We start from the raw sequence: 26,595 nt of genomic DNA on the forward strand, positions 1-26,595 counted from the left end.
CAAGTTTTATTAATTTACGGATGGGATATACCTAAACCTTGCTACAACACTATAGGCAGTGTACCTAATCGTAGAGTAGTGTAGTTTTTAGTAAGTCCGGTTCGTTCCACAGGGAGCTGGTGATACTTACTATATTTTTAACTATATTTATACAAAATATATATAATTATATAAGTAGTAATATTATTATAAAAGGGGGGTTTTACCGTTTAATGACCGGTTTGTCGATTCTATATTTTAAGCGTAAAGATAAATGACGATAATTAAAGTGCGTAAAATAATGACAATAAATAAAATGACAGTAAATAAAATTGCGAGTAATAAAATGACAGTAAATAAAGATACGATGAGAAATATAATAAAAGAATTATGCTTATTTAAACTTCCGTAATCATGATGTTTGACGTGTTGATTTTAATTTATTACCATGGGTTAATTGTCCTTTGTCCTGGTTTATTTGATACGTCTATCTGGTTTTTGTCCATAATAGTCCATCGGTCATAAATATAAAGTGCGAGTATCCTCGTCAAATTACCCTTATACCCGAAGTCAAATATTCCAACTGATTAAGGATTTAAACTGTGACGCAGTTATCACTTCTGTCAACAATTACACCAGTTATCACTGTATGTAATCCACCCCTGTTTTAATTAGTTTATGAATATTAATTCATCCACTTGATCAGAATGAATAATCAATTACCCAACCCAATTGATTAATTAAATGATTATAACAGATTCCATATGAACGTCACTAAATAGGACAACCATAATCATTATTAATTATTAGGATAATTAATTTGAAGATAGGTTCGACAGACTCCAATGAGTTGTCACTCAATTAGACAATACCCCCCATCTATTAATAGTCAATAATCCAATTTCCACAAGTGTCGGTCTTTTGCCCAAACCTTAATTATGGTCCAAAGTTCAATAACCCAATTTTAGTAATTAGCCCAACATCATGAGTACTTCATTTTAAATAAGCATAATAACGACTTAGCTACGAGACATTAATGTAAAAAGGTTGAACATAACTTACAATGATTAAAAATAGCGTAGCGTTACACGGACAGAATTTCGACTTACACACTCAAACGATCTCTATCATAAATCTTATTATTATCATAATTTAAAATTAAAATTAAGATTATTGTTATATCTGATTACATTAACATTATGATAGAGAATTATAAATATAGATATTGATATTTGATAGATAGAAAAATAAGAAAAAGATAGAAGAAAGAAAAAAAAAGATCGGAAAAAAAGTTCTCGGAGAAGTTGTTTTTCATTCATCATTACATAGATCGTTATATAGAAATTGAATTTTCATTTACGACCCCTGAACTATGCTCAATTAACAACTTTTTATTATTTAATATTATTCTTATTATGAATTATTTAAATATTATATTTTATTCTTGTGCATAGTTGACTCGTAATTTTTACACCGCTGCGTCGAGCGCTGAAAGTTGGTTCATGCCCCGGTTCCGGATTTTCGAACGTCCTTTCGTACAATTTTATATCTTGTACTTTGCGTTTTGTAACTTGTACTCTTGTCATTTTTAGACGTTCCTCATCAATAATTTGAACCTTTTTGATTGTATCTTGTACTTTTGAGCTTTTTGGACCTTTGTGTCTTCAATTCGTCGTTTTTGCCTTTTGTCTTCGCACTTATTTAATATAAACGAATATTACTTGAAAATGGAACAATTGCAACTAAAATCTTGTCTTTCTTGGGGGATAATGCTATGAAATATATGTTCCTTTTTAGCCTTATCAGTAATCGTGTTCATTGATGACATACTCGTTTATTCCAAGAGTATGAAGGAACATGAACACCATTTACGTGAAGTGTTGAAGACGTTGCGAAGGGAGAAATTGTATGCTAAGTTCTCCAAATGTGAATTTTGGCTAAGGGAAGTTCAATTCCTTGGTCATATTGTGAATCAAGAAGGTCTTATGGTAGACCCGGGGAAGATCGAAACGGTGAAAAGTTGGAGTCGACCGACTACGCCTACGGAAATCCGAAGTTTTCTCGGATTGGCCGGTTATTATCGTCGGTTTATTCAAGACTTTTCTAAGATTGCTTCTCCTTTGACGAAGTTGACGAGGAAGAATGTTAAATTTAATTGGGAAAATGAACAAGAAGTCGCCTTTCAATTGTTGAAAGAGAAGTTATGTCAAGCTCCGGTGTTGGTGTTACCGGAAGGGATTGAAGACATGGTGGTTTATTGTGATGCTTCGTTGAATGGACTCGGGTGTGTTCTGATGCAAAGAGGTAAAGTCATCGCTTATGCCTCTCGACAATTAAAAGAACACGAGACGAGGTACCCGACTCATGATTTAGAGATGGCGGCGGTTGTGCATGCGTTGAAAATTTGGCGCCATTACTTGTATGGTGTCAAGTGTACGATATATTCGGATCACAAGAATTTGAAACATCTCTTTACTCAACGAGATTTGAATTATCGTCAACGTAGGTGGATGGATGTAGTGAAAGATTATGATTGCGTGATACTTTATCATCCGGGTAAGGCGAACGTTGTTGCGGACGCCTTGAGTCGAAAGAGTACACATCCGGCGATAAAGGTGGGATCGTTACGTTTGATTATCACTAATGACTTTCTTGAAAAGATGGGTGAAGATCAAATAGAGGCTTATGTTCACAATAAGCACACGGAACGAATCGTTGGCCAATCGGAGTTCATTACAATGGGCTCGCGTGGCTTGTTGTCCTTTCAAGGAAGGGTGTGGGTACCCAAGATGGGGGATTACCGGCGAATGCTACTTGATGAAGCACATAAGTCCAAGTATTCCATTCATCCGGGTGCAACGAAAATGTACTATGATTTGAAGAAAGATTATTGGTGGCCCGGCATGAAACGTGATGTGGTTAAGTATGTTGAACAATGCGTCACATGCTTGCAAGTCAAAGCCGAACACCAAAAGCCTTACGGTAAGTTACAACCATTGGAAGTCCCGAAATGGAAATGGGAGCACATTACCATGGACTTTATTACCAAGTTACCGAAGACGGTGCGAACCCAATACGATACGATTTGGGTGATTGTTGATAGATTGACGAAGAGTGCCTTGTTTCTTCCCATTCGGGAAACGATATCATCGGAGACTTTAGCTAAGTTGTTTATAAAGGAGGTGGTATCAAGACATGGGGTTCCGGTATCTATTGTTTCGGATCGAGATACTCGCTTTACATCTCGGTTTTGGAACAAGTTTCATGAAGATATGGGTACTCAATTGAAAATGAGCACGGCGTATCATCCTCAAACGGACGGTCAAACCGAGCGTACTAACCAAACGCTAGAGGATATGTTAAGGGCGTGTATTATTGATTTTGGTGGAAGTTGGGACGAGCACTTACCCTTGGTGGAATTCTCATACAATAATAGTTGCCACACTAGTATTGGGATGCCACCATACGAGATGCTCTATGGGCGTAGATGTCGAACTCCCATTTGTTGGGGAGAAGTGGGTCAACGAGAAATCGGAAGTTCCGATTTGGTTTTGGAGACGAATAGTAAAATTGAAATGATTCGGGCTCGACTTAAAGCGGCGCAAGATAGACAAAAGTCTTATGCCGATAAAGGTAGAAGAACGATTGAGTTTCAAGAAGGTGATATGGTGATGCTTAAGGTTTCTCCATGGAAGGGTGTGATTCGGTTTAGGAAGCGAGGAAAGTTAGCTCCTCGGTTTATTGGTCCTTTCAAGGTATTGGCACGTGTTGGTGAGGTAGCTTATCGATTAGAGTTACCCGAAGAACTTGCGGGAATTCATAATACGTTCCATGTTTCCCATCTTCGCAAGTGTCTTGTGGATGACTCGACTTGGGTGCCATTGGATGAGATTACTTTGAATAACAGGTTAGAGTATGCGGAAGAACCGGTTGCAATCCTTGATGAAAAGGTTAAGATGTTGCGGAATAAGGAAGTTAGAACCTTCAAAGTTCAATGGCGACATCGAAGGGGTTCCGATTTTACATGGGAATCCGAAGAGTTTGTTTTGGCTTATCTTCCGGCTTGTCATGCGGCTTGGATCGCGAGGACGCGCTCCGATCTAAGTGGGGGAGAGTTGTAACACCCCGCTTTTCCGTACACGCTTAAAGGTACACACCTAATCAATTATACGTCTATAACTTGCTCGTTATGTGGCTAAGTTAGCTAACATGTTAGTTACTTGAGAATGTGTATATTATAAATGTTGAATGCATGCGCGAACGTGTTTACCTACGTGTCACGATGGCATTGAGTCGTGTGAGACTCAAGGTTGGGGTTAGTATGTGTATTAAAGTGAGCGTTTGGGTTATTAGTTATGGAAACCTTGGAAAATTGATTAGCTAGTCGAGGGCACCAGTTCCAGGCAATTGTCGCGCCGCGATACAGGGCTCCGCGACGCGACACATCAAGCAAAGATTTGATCAGAACTTGGATTAAAGGGTGCTGTTTTTCATGTGTTTCGTCGCGCCGCGACGTTTAGTGCCGCGCCGCGGCAGGCCTGCTGGCCAGGTTCCAGTTTTAGGTTAAATTAAGAGATTTTGAGGGGCAAAATGGTAAATGGACGTATAGATCAGATGGGTGCATTAAATCTGGTCCATTAGTTCATTTATTTCATTTTCCTTTTTCATTTTCTTTCAATTTCTCTCCCAAAACTCTAACACCCATTTGGATTCAAAGTGAGATTGAGAGAGGAAGGATTTAGGGTTGATCTTTGGAGCAAGTATTAAAGTTGTTCCTTGTGACTCTAGCTACGTGGTGATAGTCTCGGTAAGTTCTAACTCTAAGTTTCGAGTTTTAATTGATTATGGCTAGGGTTTTGGTTAATAGAAGCTTGTATGACCCATTTGGGAGTAAAATGGGTGAATTTGGGTTAGGTTGTTGTAATGAAACCCTAATGGCCATAATCTAGGGTTTTGGTCTTGTAATTGTGAGTTTGAAAGTGTTAATGGTATTGTAAGCATTAAACACTTGTTAGAATTGAAAGAGATGTCATCTGGGTCAAGAATGTACTAGTTGACCTAGTTTGGGTAAAATGGGTGTAAATTACCCTAGGTGGATGTCAATTGAGGCTAGTAGACTTTAATGCACTAATGTTGGTAATTAAAGTCGAGTCTTGGCCATTAAGAGGGCGGTTGTGGTGTGGTTGGGTCATTTAATGCGAAATTGAGTCATTAAATGCCCAAGTAAATGTAATGTGGTTAATTCCATTAGTTTATGTATTGAATTGGTACTTAATGTATTAGGTACTTGGCTTTGAAGTTTGGAAGCGATTATTCATCATCCTTGCGTCAAGGTGAGTGGAATAATTATGCGTGAACGTATATAATGTATTTATTTGTGTGGTATGAATGTGGAAGTGTCGCGGTGTTCAAGACACCACATTCTAGGTAACGAGTAGTATTGTCGCGGTGCTTAAGACACTACTCCTTGTGTAATTGACTTGTGGGATTTTCGCGGTGTTTAAGACACCACAATGTCGTGAGAGTGGAAGTGTCGCGGTGTTCAAGACACCACTCATTGTATTGAATGAAGTGTGGATTCGTCGCGGTGTTTAAGACGCCACATTGTTGTAAGGGTGAGTTAGTCGCGGTGTTTAAGACATCACCCGGGGGACTAGTGATTACACGGTGTATAAGTAACACTAGTGGATGTTATGAACTCCAACGGACTTACATGTACCGTTCTCTTGTATACTTGGTTAACCATGGTTGTGCGAATTGTACTTAGCATATTATATTGTGAACTATATGCTATTATTGTTGCTAGCGTAATGTGGAACGTGGATAGTAGTTTATGCATGATGGATTGCATGTTTGTTGAATTGCTAGCTCGTATGTGGTATTGTGTAAGTGTATGCAAGTAAGTAGGTTATATATGATCATGTATAATTATTGCATTCACTAAGCGTTAGCTTACCCCTCTCGTTGTTTATCTTTTAGTTGCAGGTGAGGATAAAGGGAAGGGGATTGTCGGGCACTAGATGCCCTTGATGATGTGCTTGTAGGAGCTTTTGGAAGTTGGCCACCTTTTGGGTAGTTTAGTCCCAAACCATGCTCGTCGGGTCGTTTGGTTAATAAACTACCATTGTATTCGGTCAAACTTGTATTAACTTAATTAACGGCCATTGTGCCTTTTGTAAACATTGGTAATGGTTGTACGGTTTAATGAAACTTGTGAGTTGGTCTACATATTTAATTGGCGCATAAATGTGTATATTATAAAAAAAAAAATTTATAGCGTACGGAGTACGGGTTGGGTTGTTTCAACCTGCAAGATCATCAATAGAAACATCGTCAAAAGTAACTTGACTCGGTTTAGGACTCCCCGTTTCCGGTTTGCCATAGACCGAATCTTCATAAAAAGTAACATCTCGCGAACGAATTACTTTTCTAGCTTCGTTGTCCCAACAACGATAGCCCATTTCATCCGACCCGTAGCCTATGAAAATACACTTCTTTGACTTAGCTTCAAGCTTGTCTTTATCCGCATCTTTGGTCTTCACATATGCATTACACCCAAAGATCCTAAGGTGACCATAACTCACCTTCTTGCCTTGCCATTCTTCCTAGGGAATTCGGAAACCCAGCGGTGTTGAGGGTCCCCTATTTATTAAATAAGCCGCCGTGTTAACCGCATCCGCCCAAAACATTTTAGGCAAACCGGCATGTAGTCTCATACTCTTAGCCCTTTCATTTAACGTACGATTCATACGTTCTGCGACCCCATTGTGTTGCGGTGTCTCCGGTACCGTTTTCAACATTCTAATACCGAGCTTTGCACAATGGTCTTTAAACTCAAGACTACCATATTCTCCTCCATTTTCCGACTTTAAGCACTTAACCTTCAAGTTAGTCTCATTTTCTGCCATAGCTTTCCACTTCACAAAAGTATTAAATACATCGGATTTAGCTTTAAGAAAATAAACCCATACCTTTCGAGTGGAGTCGTCAATGAAGGTGACATAATAACGAGAACCTCCATGTGATTATACATTAGTTGGACCAAACACATCCGTATGAACGAGCTCCAATTTCTCCAACTTAGGTGCATTCCCTGATTTCCCAAAAGTCACCTTCTTTTGCTTCCCATAAACACATGGTTCACAAAACCCAAGTTCTACCTTCTTCAAATCCGGAATTCTCCCACTCGAAACAAGCATCTTCATACCCTTCTCACTCATATGCCCGAGTCTTCGGTGCCATAGAGTTGATTCGGACTCAACATTAACCGTAGCAACCACCGTGTCTTCATCAAACACTTCAACCATATAAAGTGTTCCCCTTTTATGTCCACGAGCCACAATACTACTACCCTTAACCACCTTCCATTGGCGGTTTTCAAAAGTAACCGCGTTACCTTCATCATCTAATTGACCAACCGAAATGAATTTCCTTTTCAATTTAGGAATGTACCTTACGTTCTTCAAAGTCCAATTAGAACCAAGAGTAGTCTTCAAAACAACATCTCCAATGCCCTCTATGTTGAGTTGCTTGTTGTCCGCCAATCTCACCTTGCCTTGATATGAACGAAAATTCTTCATCATGCTTTTGATATGAGTAGCATGAAACGAAGCTCCCGAATCCAAGATCCAAGACTCCATAGAATTTTCAATACTACACAAAAGTGCATCATCACTTTCCCCTTCGGCCAAGTTTACACCTTTCGTGGAACCATTTTTGCAATTCCTTTGAAAGTGCCCTTTTTGATTGCAACCCCAACAAGTAACTTCACTTCTATCTTTCGATGGATGCCTCTTCTTAGACTTCTTCCTACCCTTCTTCTCACCGCGTTCAAATTTTCTACCACGGTTGTCGGTACTTAACAAAGAACCGGATGTCGATTCTCCCGAGTTTCTTCTACGAGTATCTTCACTAAGAATCAAATCCCTTATAGCTTCAAACGCTAGCTTAGTAGTTCCCGTAGAGCTACTAACCGCGGTAACCGTACCCGACTAACTTTCCGGTAATGATGAAAGCAAGATAAGTGCTTTTAGTTCATCATCAAACTTAATCTCTACCGATTCAAGTCTTGAAACGATATTATTAAATTCATTGATATGATCCGTTGCACTCGTACCTTCCTTCATCTTAGTATTAAACAATTGACGCATGAGAAATACCTTATTTGCAGCTGTAGGTTTCTCATACATGTTAGAGAGTGCTTTCAAGCAAGCAAACGTCGTCTTCTCATTCACAACGTTGTATGCAACGTTCTTAGCAAGTGAAAGACGAATAGCACCCAAAGCTTGACGATCCAAAAGCGTCCAATCGGCATCGTCCATGCTTTCGGGCTTGGTCTCTAACAAGGGTTGGTGTAGCTTCTTTTGATACAAGTAATCTTCAATTTGCATCTTCCAAAAGCCAAAGTCTCTTCCATCGAATCGGTCGATTCTAAACTTCCCATCTTCCGCCATCGTTCCCTTAACGAAACCTTGTGCTCTGATACCAGTTGTTAGGATATTAGGACCCAAACAACGCTAGTAATTCTACAAGATTACTAGCCGAGTAGTGATACTATCAAGATCACTCAACCCACTTAATGAACGAAAGATAATAAATGCGAAAATGTAAGAACGACACAAGATATAACGTGGTTATATGCAATCGTTGTGATTGCTTTAGTCCACGGACCAACTAGAGATTGTTATATTACTGAATACTTGAGAGTGGTGTGTTACAATGACTATGAATGAGCTCTATATATAGAGCAAACAAGAAACCAACCAAACTACAACTTGATCTTCAAGTGTGCTAGTAATCATGAAAGATAAACCAACTAGCCATGCTATACACCCACTAATGACATGATCACAGCCACAATTAGTGGTGTAAAGCAACCCACTAAGCACCTAAAGTGAAAGGAGAATCAATCAAGATCGGATCCCATGTGTGCAAGTTGTCCACTTGCTGCCAGACATCGTGCGCACCGTGCACACTTAAACGTGCGCGCCGTGCAGACTCTCAAACTTCGAGCAAGCCTTCTGATCAAAACTTCTCTAGTGCGCGCCGCGCACCATCACCGCGCACAATCAATTTGCTCTGTTTTTGATCTGTTTTTTTCTCTGTTTCACGCTTACCGAAATCTGCAAAATCCGTGCAAGTGTTGAAACAGTTTTTAGTGACACTTTTTCCAGTTTTGTTTAAATGTCTCCACACTCCAACATACACCTCCATTATTGAAAATGCACTATCTTGTAAAAAGGTGTTTCTAGTTCTTGACGATATTGATAGCGTCGGTCAGTTAAATAAGTTACTAGGAAACAAAGGTCTTCATCCAGGAAGCAAAATCATAATAACGGCCAAGAACACCTCGTTCACAGAGAATTGTGATCTATTCAACCTACAAGTTAAACCTAATCCTACACAGTACAATCTTAGAGGCTTATATGAAGATGAATCGCGTAAACTTCTATTTCATCATGCATTCAAGTGTGAAGAACTCAAAGATGGCTATGAAGAAGTTTCACATAAAGTTGTGTCGTATTGTGAAGGACATCCGTTGGCCCTTAAAGTAATAGGTAGCTCTCTACATAATAAAGATGTCGCTCACTGGGAAGAATGCATTGATAAGCTAAACCAAGGACCCTTTTCTCATTTAAACAATATTTTGAAAATGAGCTTTGAATCTTTGGAATCTGAAGACAAGGAATTGATTAAGCATGTTGCTTGTTTCTTTGTTGGAATGGACAGAGATATTGCAGAAACAATATTAAAGGCATGTAAGTTAAAACATACAAGATCCGGGATCAGTAATCTCAATGACAGATGCCTTGTTAATATTGGAGAGGGTAACAAGTTCATGATGCATTCTTTAATTCAAGAGATGGTAAAAGATGCGGTACATCAAGAATCACCTGAAAATCCAGAGAAGCGTAGTAGATTATGGCGTCATACAGAGTCATACAAAGTGTTGAGAAAAATGACAGTAAGAGGCCATACCTGCGTTAGTACTGAGTATTTAATTAGTAGTAAAGAAAGTATTTTGTTTTTATTAATCGTGTGTATGTAACATTTACTAATAATTTTTGCGTTTCTTTCATCTTAGGGTACGGAAAATATTAAAGGTCTCGCCCTTGACATGAATATGATTAAAAGAGAGAGTGTACGAGGATCATTATTTAAGCCAGAAACGGATGCCTTAAGTAGGATGGATAAGCTAATGCTATTACAACTTAACAATGTGCAACTCGAAGGTTCATATGAGAAATTTCCTAAAAAATTAAGATGGTTGTGCATGCGTTGGTCCCCTTTAGAGTATGTGCCTTTGGACTTACCGATGAAGAAGCTAGTTGTTCTCGACATATCTTATAGCAATATCATATCCTTTGGCATGTCTTGTAATCCACAACCACCTGAAAAGAGGCCAAAGGTAAGATATTAGAATAATCTACTTCGATTATAATTTAACTGTACTTCCTCATGTTGACTCCTGCAGTTGCTTGGATCATTGAAGATCCTTGATGTGAGTTTCTGCAAATACCTTCGTAGTTTGAGTGGTTTTGTCGAACTTCATAAGCTTGAGAGGTTAACGGCTACACATTGCGTAAGTTTGATTGAGATTTGTGAATCAATTGAGCTATGTTCTGAGCTTGTCTTCATTAATCTGAGTTACTGCACCAAGCTTGAAAAGCTTCCGTTACTAAAGTTGGGCAAGGTTAAAACACTAGTGCTAGATGGTTGTAATTTTGGTGAGTCTCAAACTGAGATGAGGGGTATGGATTTACTAGAGATGGTCAAGATTGACAACATTAATACAAACTCACAAACACCTACCTCTTCCATTGTGATGTCTATACCACAAAATTTTAAGTTCTTGGTAGCTTGTTTTCCAAGTTCATTAGTAACGTTGTCACTTAAAAATAATAATATGTCAAATGAATCATTTCCCGTGGACTTGAGTAGCCTACGTATGTTGAAGGAATTAGTTTTAGATGAAAATCCAATTTTTTCAATGCCCGATTGTGTGAGGACCCTTCCTCGGCTTGAGGAATTAAGTGTTAAAATACAATGCAAATTTGGTATTAGTAGATGTATATATGTAAATATCTAGATATTAAAATGTAAAAGAAATATCTAGATATTAATGAGGAAAAATCTAGATGTTAAAATGTAAAAATCTAGATATTTTTATGTGGTAAAAATATCTAGATATTTATCCATGGAAAAATCTAGTGTGTAGAAGTTTCCATGGAGTAGTATAAATAAGGGTGAGGATTTCATTTGTAGAGTGTGAAGTAAGTTGTGAGAGTTGTGAGTAAGAGTGAAATAAGAAGTGAGTTGTGAAGAAGAGAAGAAGAGTGTGAGTTGGCGAAAGTAGAGAAGAGAAAGCTTGTAAGTAATATTGTAATTGTAATTTAATATAAATGTTTTTGTTAAGTTTCCCGGTCAAGCCTTAGTTTGTGTTTAAGTTCTTAGTGCACTTTTGTTGTTCTTATTATATGGTCGGCTTTGCCGCCTAAGTAATACATGGTCGGTTATACCGCCTAAAGATATATGGTCGACACTGTCGCCTAAGTACATTGTGCACTAAGGATTTATAAAATTAAAGGCTAACCAACGTCAAAGTGTTGGTGTAGTGAGTCTAGTATAGTCTAGATCCTCTATAGTGGTGTGTTGGGCTCGTCGAAGCTTAAGACATATGGAGTTTAGTTCCAAAGCCAAAAGATGTAAAACCAATATCTTGTAAATGGGTTTACAAGGTGAAGACTCGATCAGATGGCTCCATTGAAAGGTATAAAGCTCGACTTGTTGCTAGAGGTTTTTCTCAACAATATGGGCTGGATTATGAAGAAACGTTTAGTCCAGTGGCGAAGATAACAACAATTCGAGCTCTACTAGCTTTAGCTGCTAGCAAATCTTGGAAGTTATGGCAGATGGATGTCAAGAACGCTTTCTTACATGGAGAACTTGACAAAGAAATTTATATGGAGCAACCAAGAGGCTTTGAGAACAAGTCCCATCCTGACCATGTCTGCAAATTAAAGAAAGCACTATACGGCTTGAAGCAGGCTCCAAGAGCTTGGTACGGGAAGATTGGCGAGTTCTTAGTACAAAGTGGTTTCACAGTTGCTCCTTCAGATTCTAGTTTATTTGTGAAACAAGATCAAGGAAAACTAGCCATAGTGCTAGTATATGTGGATGACTTAATCATCACGGGAGATCACTATGAAGAGATCCAAAGAACAAGGGAGAATCTGTCTATCAGATTTCATATGAAGGAGCTTGGAGAACTCCAACATTTTCTTGGACTCGAAATAGAGCAGAAAAGAGAAGGATTATTTCTGGGACAACAGAAATATGCGCGAGATCTTTTACAAAAGTACGGAATGCTTAATTGCAAACCTATCTCAACTCCGATGGATCCGAATACAAAACTACGAGCAGATGAAGGAAAATGTCTTCAAGATGTCACCATGTATCGAAAGATGGTCGGAAGTCTTATTTATCTCACAATAAGCCGGCCAGATATATCTTATGCAGTTGGAGTGGTTAGTCGATACATGAGCAATCCGAAGAAGCCTCACCTTGATGTTGTACGATGCATCTTAAAGTATGTTAAAGGCACTATTAACTTTGGTATTTTATACAAGAAAACAAAAGAATGTCACGTGACTGGATATTGTGACGCCGATTACGCTGGAGACTATGATACACGACGGTCAACAACTGGATACATGTTTAGTCTTGGATCAGGAGTAATATCATGGTGCAGCAAGAGACAACCAACAGTATCCTTGTCAAGCACTGAAGCAGAATATCGATCGGCATCGTCAGCAACACAAGAAATTACATGGTTGAAACAACTAATGGAAGATCTTCATCAATCAACAGACTATCAAGTAGAGCTTTTCTGCGATAACCTATCAGCTATACGTCTAGCAGAGAATCCAGTCTTTCACGCAAGAACAAAACATATAGAAGTACACTATCACTATGTTCGCGAGAAGGTCCTTGAAGGGAAGATCAAGATGGTGCCAACAAAGACAGATGAACAGGTTGCAGATATATTCACCAAGAGCCTAAGTAAACTGAAGTTTACAAAATTCAGAGAAGCACTTGGAATGGTCTGCAAGACATCATTGGAAGAAAATTTGCATTGAGGGGGAGTGTTAAAATACAATGCAAATTTGGTATTAGTAGATATATATATGTAAATATCTAGATATTAAAATGTAAAAGAAATATCTAGATATTAATGAGGAAAAATCTAGATGTTAAAATGTAAAAATCTAGATATTTTTATGTGGTAAAAATATCTAGATATTTATCCATGGAAAAATCTAGTGTGTAGAAGTTTCCATGGAGTAGTATAAATAAGGGTGAGGATTTCATTTGTAGAGTGTGAAGTAAGTTGTGAGAGTTGTGAGTAAGAGTGAAATAAGAAGTGAGTTGTGAAGAAGAGAAGAAGAGTGTGAGTTAGCGAAAGTAGAGAAGAGAAAGCTTGTAAGTAATATTGTAATTGTAATTTAATATAAGTGTTTTTGTTAAGTTTACCGGTCAAGCCTTAGTTTGTGTTTAAGTTCTTAGTGCACTTTTGTTGTTCTTATTATATGGTCGGCTTTGCCGCCTAAGTAATACATGGTCGGTTATACCGCCTAAAGATATATGGTCGACACTGTCGCCTAAGTACATTGTGCACTAAGGATTTATAAAATTAAAGGCTAACCAACGTCAAAGTGTTGGTGTAGTGAGTCTAGTATAGTCTAGATCCTCTATAGTAGTGTGTTGGGCTCGTCGAAGCTTCCAACATTAAGTATGAACGTATGTGATATGCTGACATCAATCAAACATCCTCCACCTATACCTTAACAGGTCTCAGTACCAAATATTGTAAAGTGTTGACAAAAGTTGTGTTTGATCCAGAAATGTCCCCAATGATGTTACGCACTCATAAGTGTCTTTTAACATCTCCGTCAATTGAAATTGAAGGTGTGATAAAAGTCCAACCAATGGCAGATGTTGATAAAAGAGTATTACGTAGCTTGAGGTGGAGTAATTTAGACTTCCCTAGAAACAAGTGAACCCTCGGAAATGAGGAATCTCAAACTCAGGTTTTTTCTAATTAGTATTATCTAGTCTTATTGTGTGATATGTATACATATAACATGCATTTATGGTTGTAATTAATTTAATTAGGTTTAACTGTAATTTGATAGATGATGTACTATGAATATGGGATATTCAGCACAATATATGGAGGTAAAGATATGCCGAATTGGATTAGTGATATAAGAAAAGATGGACCATCAATATCATTTACGATCCCTTCATATCCAAAAAACCTCACAGGATTGAATTTCTGCTGCGTTCTCTCTACAAAGAATTGGATACGTGATTACCATAAATTTGTATCAATGCCAATGATCAAAATTAGTAATATATCAAGGAACCGCACCTGGTTATACCAACATTATATTGGTCCATATACCTATGTATCTCGGGAGTATTCAACATATATAAGCCACTGGATGTTTACAAAGAATGAAATACAACCCGGTGACAATGTCACCATTACAAAGTTAGATAAGTTAGGTTTTGAGAAACAACATACAAGGGAGTGTGGGGTGAGTTTTGTGTATGATGATGGAAGTATCGAAGATGAAGAAGATGTGTTGGGTTATTACAAATCATGGAATCATATAATTGGTGGTGATCTCTCCCGTTTTCAGTTAACCTCGGGAGAGTATGTGCTAGAATTTCACCGTTTTTTCCAAAATTCCGACATGATACCTGATTATCAGCGTGTTGATATAAATCATGTAATTGCTGACGCCAAATACATAGGTATATTTCAATTATATCCAAATTAATTATATTTATCTGCTATTTAAAATTAAAAAAATATGATTCATCTCATTATTTTACTTGTGTCCTCAGCCTACAACTAATAATGAATCTATGTTTTTTATTTTTATTTTTATTTTGTTCAGATGAAGAAGTGTTGTTTAAAGCTTTTTCCCACAAGAAGTCTAACTTACATGATCCAGCGATTGAGGTACGATTTCCAACACCCACACACTTCAATTCTCTCTAAAGAACATCACATGATTGCATAGACAAAGAGAACCCGTATATGTTTTAATCAAATTTCTTAATTTGAAAGAGGGTCGGATACTCGAGATATCAAAAAAAAAAAAAAAAAAAAAAAAAGAATGAATCCTAAACTTGCGGTACCTTTTTTAGCAGTATTTACACACGAGAATGAATTGATTTATGGAGTGGTACTTGAACATATTTTCAGGTGACAGAAAATGAAATAAAAGAAACTAAAACGAGCACAAGTGAAGGTGTACAAAGAACAAAGAAACCAGATGCTCGGCATAGGGAGGAATCGCCCACAAGTGAAAACAATGACACGATATTTGAATCATCTCATCATCCATGTCATTTTTTTGGGCTTGCAAAACAAGCTTTTCTTAAATGCTTAGGAATAGATTAACGCACCCCAAGACACCACAAAAATGAGGATTCACAATTTATCCCATCTCCTTATGAAATTGTATAGTGTGTTTCCATTATTTATTGATCCTATTTGTGATCTTGCAGCTATTTAAATAAATAAGAATATAAAATGATATATAATAGTTGATTTTTTTAAGAAGAAAGATTCTATATACATGTCCAATCCCATGTGGTGGCGGGGCCAACTAAGATGGATGTCGTCCAACCCAACCTCAGACTCTTTCTTCCCGGCCTATTTGACTCTTTCAGGTCAGTTGATTTTTATTCTAGATGTCACTGGTAACAATCACTTTGAACTTGATTGTAGTTGCATTTGATCATTAGATGGTTAGATATATTAGGTCACATTGACTATTTATGTTGTGAAATTTGTTGTTAGAACATAGTAAACTGAAATGTGTTATCGGAAGTGTGTGATTCAAGGGACAAGGTCTGATACAAATAAGACTTATTTGATACGGATCGAATATGCGTATCATCAAGCAAATGGATGTACTCAATCTGATCGTACGATTTGCATCACTTTTAATTTCAGTAAATCTTCTGATTTATTTTAATTCATTTTATGCCTACTGTGTTGTAAGACCCGTGTAATTATTGTATATAATGTATAGAAGTTAACTTTGTTGTGGGATTGGTTTTATATTTCAAAAGGAGCTAGGAACCAGTTTCTGTCCATTTGCGCGCCGCGCGGCCTAATGGCGCGCCGCGCAAAATCGTGCAGACAGCCCCCTTGTTTTTATTTAAATTTAAACGTGGGTATTTTGGTAAATTCACATCAAGGCCGAGTTTAATGCTTGGTTCAGTAGTTTGGGAGCTCATTTACTCCCTTGTTCACCAACCTAATCACCTCCCAATTTATTTTAGTGAGAGAGTGAGTTTTAGAGAGGGAAAGCTCACTTTGAAGAGGAAGAAGAGGGTTTCTTGCTAAAGTCCAAGTTCTAAAGTTGTTCATCTCGTCAATTGCTACATCTTGATAGTTGTGGTATGCCTTAACTTTCAATTCTTGTTTTGATTTCGTGTATGGGTTAGGGTTTGTGTGAAGATGAACATTAAGACCCATTTTTGGGTAAATTGGGTGTTCTTGAGTAAATTGGGTCATGTAGGCTCAATAATGGGTTAGCTAGGGTTTTAAAAGTATTAATTGTTGTCATGAAACCCTAATTGGCTAATAATTTGTTAGAACACCTTAAGGAAGAGTAAATGGGTGTAATTTGGGTATAAATGACCCAAAATGGGTGTATTGACTTTTATTGAGTCAAATGGGTCAAAATTGGACCAAGGTTGGTAAATGGTTGTGTTTTGTGATAAAACCTAGTAATCTAATGTGTAGGAAGGCCTTGAGTGACAAGCGTTAGGGTTTTTGTTGAAAATGACCCAATTTAGGGTTAAGTGTCCAAATGGGTCAAGATGACCTAGGATGGTGTGGGTTGTAAGATTAGACCAAGTTGATTGATTATATGCTTGTGAAAATAGGTACGTTACCTCGGAACTCAAGCTTGGTTTAATAATCACCGAAGGCATAAGGTGTAGTGACCCGAACTTTTCCATGTTTATATATATTAATTGAGATTGATATTTACATGATTAAATGTTTCCAACATGTTAAGCAATCAAACTTGTTAAGACTTGATTAATTGAAATATGTTTCATATAGACAATTGACCACCCAAGTTGATCGGTGATTCACGAACGTTAAAACTTGTAAAAACTATATGATGACATATATATGGATATATATATATAGTTAACATGATACTATGATAAGAAAACATATCATAAAGTATATTAACAATGAACTACATATGTAAAAACAAGACTACTAACTTAATGATTTTTAAACGAGACATATATGTAACGATTATCGTTGTAAAGACATTTAATGTATATATATCATATTAAGAGATATTCATACATGATAATATCATGATAATATAATAATTTAAAATCTCATTTGATATTATAAACATTGGGTTAACAACATTTAACAAGATCGTTAACCTAAAGGTTTCAAAACAACACTTACATGTAACGACTAACGATGACTTAACGACTCAGTTAAAATGTATATACATGTAGTGTTTTAATATGTATTTATACACTTTTGAAAGACTTCAATACACTTATCAAAATACTTCTACTTAACAAAAATGCTTACAATTACATTCTCGTTCAGTTTCATCAACAATTCTACTCGTATGCACCCGTATTCGTACTCGTACAATACACAGCTTTTAGATGTATGTACTATTGGTATATACACTCCAATGATCAGCTCTTAGCAGCCCATGTGAGTCACCTAACACATGTGGGAACCATCATTTGGCAACTAGCATGAAATATCTCATAAGATTACAAAAATATGAGTAATCATTCATGACTTATTTACATGAAAACAAAATTACATATCCTTTATATCTAATCCATACACCAACGACCAAAAACACCTACAAACACTTTCATTCTTCAATTTTCTTCATCTAATTGATCTCTCTCAAGTTCTATCTTCAAGTTCTAAGTGTTCTTCATAAATTCCAAAAGTTCTAGTTTCATAAAATCAAGAATACTTTCAAGTTTGCTAGCTCACTTCCAATCTTGTAAGGTGATCATCCAACCTCAAGAAATCTTTGTTTCTTACAGTAGGTTATCATTCTAATACAAGGTAATAATCATATTCAAACTTTGGTTCAATTTCTATAACTATAACAATCTTATTTCAAGTGATGATCTTACTTGAACTTGTTTTCGTGTCATGATTTTGCTTCAAGAACTTTGAGCCATCCAAGGATCCATTGAAGCTAGATCCATTTTTCTCTTTTCCAGTAGGTTCATCCAAGGAACTTAAGGTAGTAATGATGTTCATAACATCATTCGATTCATACATATAAAGCTATCTTATTCGAAGGTTTAAACTTGTAATCACTAGAACATAGTTTAGTTAATTCTAAACTTGTTCGCAAACAAAAGTTAATCCTTCTAACTTGACTTTTAAAATCAACTAAACACATGTTCTATATCTATATGATATGCTAGCTTAATGATTTAAAACCTGGAAACACGAAAAACACCGTAAAACCGGATTTACGCCGTCGTAGTAACACCGCGGGCTGTTTTGGGTTAGTTAATTAAAAACTATGATAAACTTTGATTTAAAAGTTGTTATTCTGAGAAAATGATTTTTATTATGAACATGAAACTATATCCAAAAATTATGGTTAAACTCAAAGTGGAAGTATGTTTTCTAAAATGGTCATCTAGACGTCGTTCTTTCGACTGAAATGACTACCTTTACAAAAACGACTTGTAACTTATTTTTCCGACTATAAACCTATACTTTTTCTGTTTAGATTCATAAAATAGAGTTCAATATGAAACCATAGCAATTTGATTCACTCAAAACGGATTTAAAATGAAGAAGTTATGGGTAAAACAAGATTGGATAATTTTTCTCATTTTAGCTACGTGAAAATTGGTAACAAATCTATTCCAACCATAACTTAATCAACTTGTATTGTATATTATGTAATCTTGAGATACCATAGACACGTATACAATGTTTCGACCTATCATGTCGACACATCTATATATATTTCGGAACAACCATAGACACTCTATATGTGAATGTTGGAGTTAGCTATACAGGGTTGAGGTTGATTCCAAAATATATATAGTTTGAGTTGTGATCAATACTGAGATACGTATACACTGGGTCGTGGATTGATTCAAGATAATATTTATCGATTTATTTCTGTACATCTAACTGTGGACAACTAGTTATAGGTTACTAACGAGGACAGCTGACTTAATAAACTTAAAACATCAAAATATATTAAAAGTGTTGTAAATATATTTTGAACATACTTTAATATATATGTATATATTGTTATAGGTTCGTGAATCAACAGTGGCCAAGTCTTACTTCCCGACGAAGTAAAAATCTGTGAAAGTGAGTTATAGTCCCACTTTTAAAATCTAATATTTTTGGGATGAGAATACATGCAGGTTTTATAAATGATTTACAAAATAGACACAAGTACGTGAAACTACATTCTATGGTTGAATTATCGAAATCGAATATGCCCCTTTTTATTAAGTCTGGTAATCTAAGAATTAGGGAACAGACACCCTAATTGACGCGAATCCTAAAGATAGATCTATTGGGCCTAACAAACCCCATCCAAAGTACCGGATGCTTTAGTACTTCAAAATTTATATCATATCCGAAGGGTGTCCCGGAATGATGGGGATATTCTTATATATGCATCTTGTTATTGTCGGTTACCAGGTGTTCACCATATGAATTATTTTTATCTCTATGTATGGGATGTGTATTGAAATATGAAATCTTGTGGTCTATTGTTACGATTTGATATATATAGGTTAAACCTATAACTCACCAACATTTTTGTTGACGTTTAAAGCATGTTTATTCTCAGGTGAATATTAAGAGCTTCCGCTGTTGCATACTAAAATAAGGACAAGATTTGGAGTCCATGTTTGTATGATATTGTGTAAAAACTGCATTCAAGAAACTGATTTCGATGTAACATATTTGTATTGTAAACCATTATGTAATGGTCGTGTGTAAACAGGATATTTTAGATTATCATTATTTGATAATCTACGTAAAGCTTTTTAAACCTTTATTTATGAAATAAAGGCTATGGTTTGTTTTAAAAATGAATGCAGTCTTTGAAAAACGTCTCATATAGAGGTCAAAACCTCGCAACGAAATCAATTAATATGGAACGTTTTTAATCAATAAGAACGGGACATTTCAGTTGGTATCCGAGCGTTGGTCTTAGAGAACCAGAAAATTTGCATTAGTGTGTCTTATCGAGTTTGTTAGGATGCATTAGTGAGTCTGGACTTCGACCGTGTTTTCTTTAAAAATGATTGCTTAACATTTTTGTTGGAAACTATATATTTTTAACATATGAATATTATGTGATATATTAATCTCTTAACGTGTTTGATATTATGTGATAGATGTCTACCTCTAGAACAAGTCCCATTGACTCACCTAATAATAATGAAGAGTCAAATGTAAATTGGAATGATTTGTGGACTGATTCACAAGTTCCCGAAGAGGAACCGGAAGAAGAGTCGGAACCGGAAGAAGAATCGGAACCGGAAGAAGAATCGGAACCGGATGAAGAAATAGAACCGGTGGGGGAAATAATAAAACGTTTAAGTAAAAGAAAATCCTCAACCAACCGACCAAAGTTAATTATGGTCAATGGTGTTTCCGCCAAGGAAGCAAAATATTGGGAGGATTACCAATTCTCCGATGAATCGGATTCCGACGAGAATTCCGATGATGTTATAGAAATTACCCCAACTGAATTTAAAAAGGCAAAAGAAAATAATAAGGGAAAGGGCATAAAAATAGAGAAATCTAATTCCAACCCCGATGAACTTTATATGTATCGTCAACCTCCGAAGTCCTTAAGTTGTAACAATGACCCGGGAACCTCTAAACCACCAGGTTTTTCTAAACCAATGTGGACAACGACGGCTCGTATTAGGGGAACATCATATATCCCTAGAAACTTGGCAAAACGAACCAAAACCGAAGAAGAAGAAACGAGCGAGTCGGAATAAGATAGTTGTATTCGTGTGGTGTAATATATGTAATATAGTGTTCTTATGCTTTATGATATATGTAAAAATTGCTTGTATTAATAAGTATTTTTTTATGAATCTAACTCTTGTCTATTTTACAGTTTAAAAACACAAAATGGATAGACAACCCAATATTTTAAGAGACCTACCCGGAGACATGATTGATGAAATCTTGTCTAGAGTCGGCCAGAATTCTTCGGCACAACTATTTAAGGCGAGATCAGTTTGTAAGACATTCGAAGAACGTTCCAAGAATGTCTTGGTTTATAAGAGACTTTCGTTTGAAAGATGGGGGATATCACATTGGGAAACCCATAAGTTACGATGTGTTTACTTTGACGCATATATTGCGGGGAACCCAAATGCTATTTTACGCAACGGGTTAAGAAATTATTTTGACTCAATATATCCGAATATTGGACTTCGTGATTTAGAAAAAGCGGCTAACATGCAACATAAAGAAGCATGTTATGCTTACGGATTAGTAATGTTCGCTTCTCACCAAAGTGAGAACAAGAACATCGGGCTACAACTATTAAACAAAACGTTTCCACAAGTGACGGAGTCGGTAATTGGGGTAAGAAATGAGGTTTTTAGATTATTACGGGACTGTTGGACATTACGTAACCCTCGTCCCTTTGATGACGTTACAACACGCTGTCTTATCAACGGCCATAACGGTTATGTTGCACAAGACCAAGGATGGGAAGTAGTCCTAGTAAAACCAGAATGCATGACTTGTTTCTGGACGTATGAATTACGTGTCTTTATTGCCTTTGCTGAACGACTTGTGTACTAGCTAGAATTGTCTTCACAACTATCTTGTATCAAAGTTATTGTGTGCTATATTTCATGCTTTATGTAAAATAAGCGGTATTGTAAGTTTGTAAAATATTGTATAAAAGTTTGAACGCGAAATATTATTATAATCAGTTTTTCATATAGAATTGTAGTAGTTGAATTGTATATTAGCTACTAAGTATGAACTTAACGGGTAGGTACTACCCGAATTTAAACTTATAAAACGCTAATATGAAGAAAAAGCTTTTATAAATGAGTTCATATTATGCTACGAAATACTATTAACTACTCTTAATATTCTGTATGATTAACTTGTTCCATTTAACTATTTTGAAGGAAATGGCACCGACTACTCGACACACTGTGAATATGAATGAAGAGGAATTCCGTACTTTTCTAGCTTCAAACATAGCCGCAGTACAGGCTGCGCTACATACCAACAATAACCTTGGATCTAGCAGTACAGGAAATCGTGTAGGATGCACCTACAAAGAATTCACTGCCTGCAAACCTTTGGAATTTGATGGAACCGAAGGACCGATCGGATTGAAACGGTGGACCGAGAAGGTTGAATCGGTGTTTGCCATAAGTAAGTGTACTGAAGAGGACAAAGTGAAGTACGCTACGCATACCTTCACAGGTTCTGCGTTAACATGGTGGAATACCTATCTAGAGCAAGTGGGACAAGATGATGCGTACGCACTACCGTGGTCAGCATTCAAGCACTTGATGAACGAGAAGTACCGTCCCAGAACCGAGGTCAATAAGCTCAAGACAGAACTTAGAGGGTTACGAACCCAAGGATTTGATATTACCACGTACGAAAGACGATTCACAGAATTGTGCCTATTGTGTCCGGGAGCATTCGAAGATGAGGAAGAGAAGATCGACGCGTTTGTGAAAGGATTACCGGAAAGAATCCAAGAAGATATAAGTTCACACGAGCCCGCCTCCATACAACAGGCATGTAGAATGGCTCACAAACTAGTGAACCAGATTGAAGAAAGAATTAAAGAACAGACTGCTGAAGAGGCCAATGTGAAGCAAGTCAAAAGAAAGTGGGAGGAAAACGGTGATAAGAATCACCAATACAACAACAACATCAATTACAACAATAATCGCAACAATTATCCCAACAATCGCAACATCAATCGCAACTACAACAAACGGCCCAACAACAACAACAACAACAACAACAACAGCAACTACAACAATCATCCCAACAACAATAATAACCGCAACAACAACAACAATCAGAAGCAACTATGCCAAAGGTGTGAAAAGAATCACTCGGGGTTCTGCACCAAATTTTGCAACAAGTGTAAAAGAAATGGTCATAGCGCGGCGAAGTGTGAGGTCTACGGACCAGGGGTTAATAGAACGAAAGGAACAAATGGTGTCGGAACGAGTAATGGCGGAGCAAGTAGTGTCGGAGCAAGTTATGCCAATGTAGTTTGTTATAAATGTGGAAAACCAGGCCACATTATTAGAAATTGCCCGAACCAGGAGAACACGAATGGACAAGGCCGTGGAAGAGTTTTCAATATTAATGCGGTAGAGGCACAGGAAGACCCGGAGCTTGTTACGGGTACGTTTCTTATTGACAATAAATCTGCTTACGTTTTATTTGATTCGGGTGCGGATAGAAGCTATATGAGTAGAGATTTTTGTGCTAAATTAAGTTGTCCATTGACGCCTTTGGATAGTAAATTTTTACTCGAATTAGCAAATGGTAAATTAATTTCAGCAGATAATATATGTCAGAATCGAGAAATTAAACTGGTTAGCGAAACATTTAAGATTGATTTGATACCAGTAGAGTTAGGGAGTTTTGATGTGATAATCGGTATGGACTGGTTGAAAGAAGTGAAAGCGGAGATCGTTTGTTACAAAAATGCAATTCGCATTATACGAGAAAAAGGAAAACCCTTAATGGTGTACGGAGAAAAGGGCAACACGAAGCTACATCTTATTAGTAATTTGAAGGCACAAAAACTAATAAGAAAAGGTTGCTATGCTGTTCTAGCACACGTCGAGAAAGTACAAACTGAAGAAAAGAGCATCAATGATGTTCCCATTGCAAAAGAATTTCCCGATGTATTTCCGAAAGAATTACCGGGATTACCCCCACATCGATCCGTTGAATTTCAAATAGATCTTGTACCAGGAGCTGCACCAATAGCTCGTGCTCCTTACAGACTCGCACCCAGCGAGATGAAAGAACTGCAAAGCCAATTACAAGAACTTTTAGAGCGTGGTTTCATTCGACCAAGCACATCACCGTGGGGAGCTCCTGTTTTGTTTGTCAAGAAGAAAGATGGTACATTCAGGTTGTGTATCGACTACCGAGAGTTGAACAAACTTACCATCAAGAACCGCTACCCACTACCGAGAATCGACGACTTATTTGATCAACTACAAGGCTCGTCTGTTTATTCAAAGATTGACTTACGTTCCGGGTATCATCAAATGCGGGTGAAAGAAGATGATATTCCAAAGACTGCTTTCAGAACACGTTACGGTCATTACGAGTTTATGGTCATGCCGTTTGGTTTAACTAATGCACCAGCTGTGTTCATGGACCTTATGAACCGAGTGTGTGGACCATACCTTGACAAGTTTGTCATTGTTTTCATTGATGACATACTTATTTACTCAAAGAATGACCAAGAACACGGTGAACATTTGAGAAAAGTGTTAGAAGTATTGAGGAAGGAAGAATTGTACGCTAAGTTTTCAAAGTGTGCATTTTGGTTGGAAGAAGTTCAATTCCTCGGTCACATAGTGAACAAAGAAGGTATTAAGGTGGATCCAGCAAAGATAGAAACTGTTGAAAAGTGGGAAACCCCGAAAACTCCGAAACACATACGCCAGTTTTTAGGACTAGCTGGTTACTACAGAAGGTTCATCCAAGACTTTTCCAGAATAGCAAAACCCTTGACTGCATTAACGCATAAAGGGAAGAAATTTGAATGGAATGATGAACAAGAGAAAGCGTTTCAGTTATTGAAGAAAAAGCTAACTACGGCACCTATATTGTCATTGCCTGAAGGGAATGATGATTTTGTGATTTATTGTGACGCATCAAAGCAAGGTCTCGGTTGTGTATTAATGCAACGAACGAAGGTGATTGCTTATGCGTCTAGACAATTGAAGATTCACGAACAAAATTATACGACGCATGATTTGGAATTAGGCGCGGTTGTTTTTGCATTAAAGACTTGGAGGCACTACTTATATGGGGTCAAAAGTATTATATATACCGACCACAAAAGTCTTCAACACATATTTAATCAGAAACAACTGAATATGAGGCAGCGTAGGTGGATTGAATTATTGAATGATTACGATTTTGAGATTCGTTACCACCCGGGGAAGGCAAATGTGGTAGCCGATGCCTTGAGCAGGAAGGATAGAGAACCCATTCGAGTAAAATCTATGAATATAATGATTCATAATAACATTACTACTCAAATAAAGGAGGCGCAACAAGGAGTTTTAAAAGAGGGAAATTTAAAGGATGAAATACCCAAAGGATCGGAGAAACATCTTAATATTCGGGAAGACGGAACCTGGTATAGGGCTGAAAGGATTTGGGTACCAAAATTTGGAGATATGAGAGAAATGGTACTTAGAGAAGCTCATAAAACCAGATACTCAATACATCCTGGAACGGGGAAGATGTACAAGGATCTAAAGAAACATTTTTGGTGGCCGGGTATGAAAGTCGATGTTGCTAAATACGTAGGAGAATGTTTGACGTGTTCTAAGGTCAAAGCTGAGCATCAGAAACCATCAGGTCTACTTCAACAACCCAAAATCCCGGAATGGAAATGGGAAAACATTACCATGGATTTCATCACTAAATTGCCAAGGACTGCAAGTGGTTTTGATACTATTTGGGTAATCGTTGATCGTCTCACCAAATCAGCACACTTCCTACCAATAAGAGAAGATGACAAGATGGAGAAGTTAGCACGACTGTATTTGAAGGAAGTCGTCTCCAGACATGGAATACCAATCTCTATTATCTCTGATAGGGATGGCAGATTTATTTCAAGATTCTGGCAGACATTACAGCAAGCATTAGGAACTCGTCTAGACATGAGTACTGCCTATCATCCACAAACTGATGGGCAGAGCGAAAGGACGATACAAACGCTTGAAGACATGCTGCGAGCATGTGTTATTGATTTCGGAAACAGTTGGGATCGACATCTACCGTTAGCAGAATTTTCCTACAACAACAGCTACCATTCAAGCATTGAGATGGCGCCGTTTGAAGCACTTTATGGTAGAAAGTGCAGGTCTCCGATTTGTTGGAGTGAAGTGGGGGATAGACAGATTACGGGTCCGGAGATTATACAAGAAACTACCGAGAAGATCATCCAAATTCAACAACGGTTGAAAACCGCCCAAAGTCGACAAAAGAGCTACGCTGACATTAAAAGAAAAGATATAGAATTTGAAATTGGAGAAATGGTCATGCTTAAAGTTGCACCTTGGAAAGGCGTTGTTCGATTTGGTAAACGAGGGAAATTAAATCCAAGGTATATTGGACCATTCAAGATTATTGATCGTGTCGGACCAGTAGCTTACCGACTAGAGTTACCTCAACAACTCGCGGCTGTACATAACACTTTCCACGTCTCGAATTTAAAGAAATGTTTTGCTAAAGAAGATCTCACT

At 37.2% G+C, this 26,595-nt stretch overlaps 1 pseudogene; it reads left to right on the plus strand.

The window, feature by feature from the left end:
- Positions 1-15,457, plus strand: part of LOC139875049 (disease resistance protein RUN1-like) — a 62,370-nt pseudogene extending 46,913 nt beyond the window's left edge.
- The last annotated feature ends 11,138 nt before the right edge of the window (positions 15,458-26,595 follow it).

The sequence above is a fragment of the Rutidosis leptorrhynchoides genome, chromosome 11 (genome assembly GCF_046630445.1).
Source record: "Rutidosis leptorrhynchoides isolate AG116_Rl617_1_P2 chromosome 11, CSIRO_AGI_Rlap_v1, whole genome shotgun sequence".
In the NCBI taxonomy this organism is placed as follows: Eukaryota; Viridiplantae; Streptophyta; class Magnoliopsida; order Asterales; family Asteraceae; genus Rutidosis; species Rutidosis leptorrhynchoides.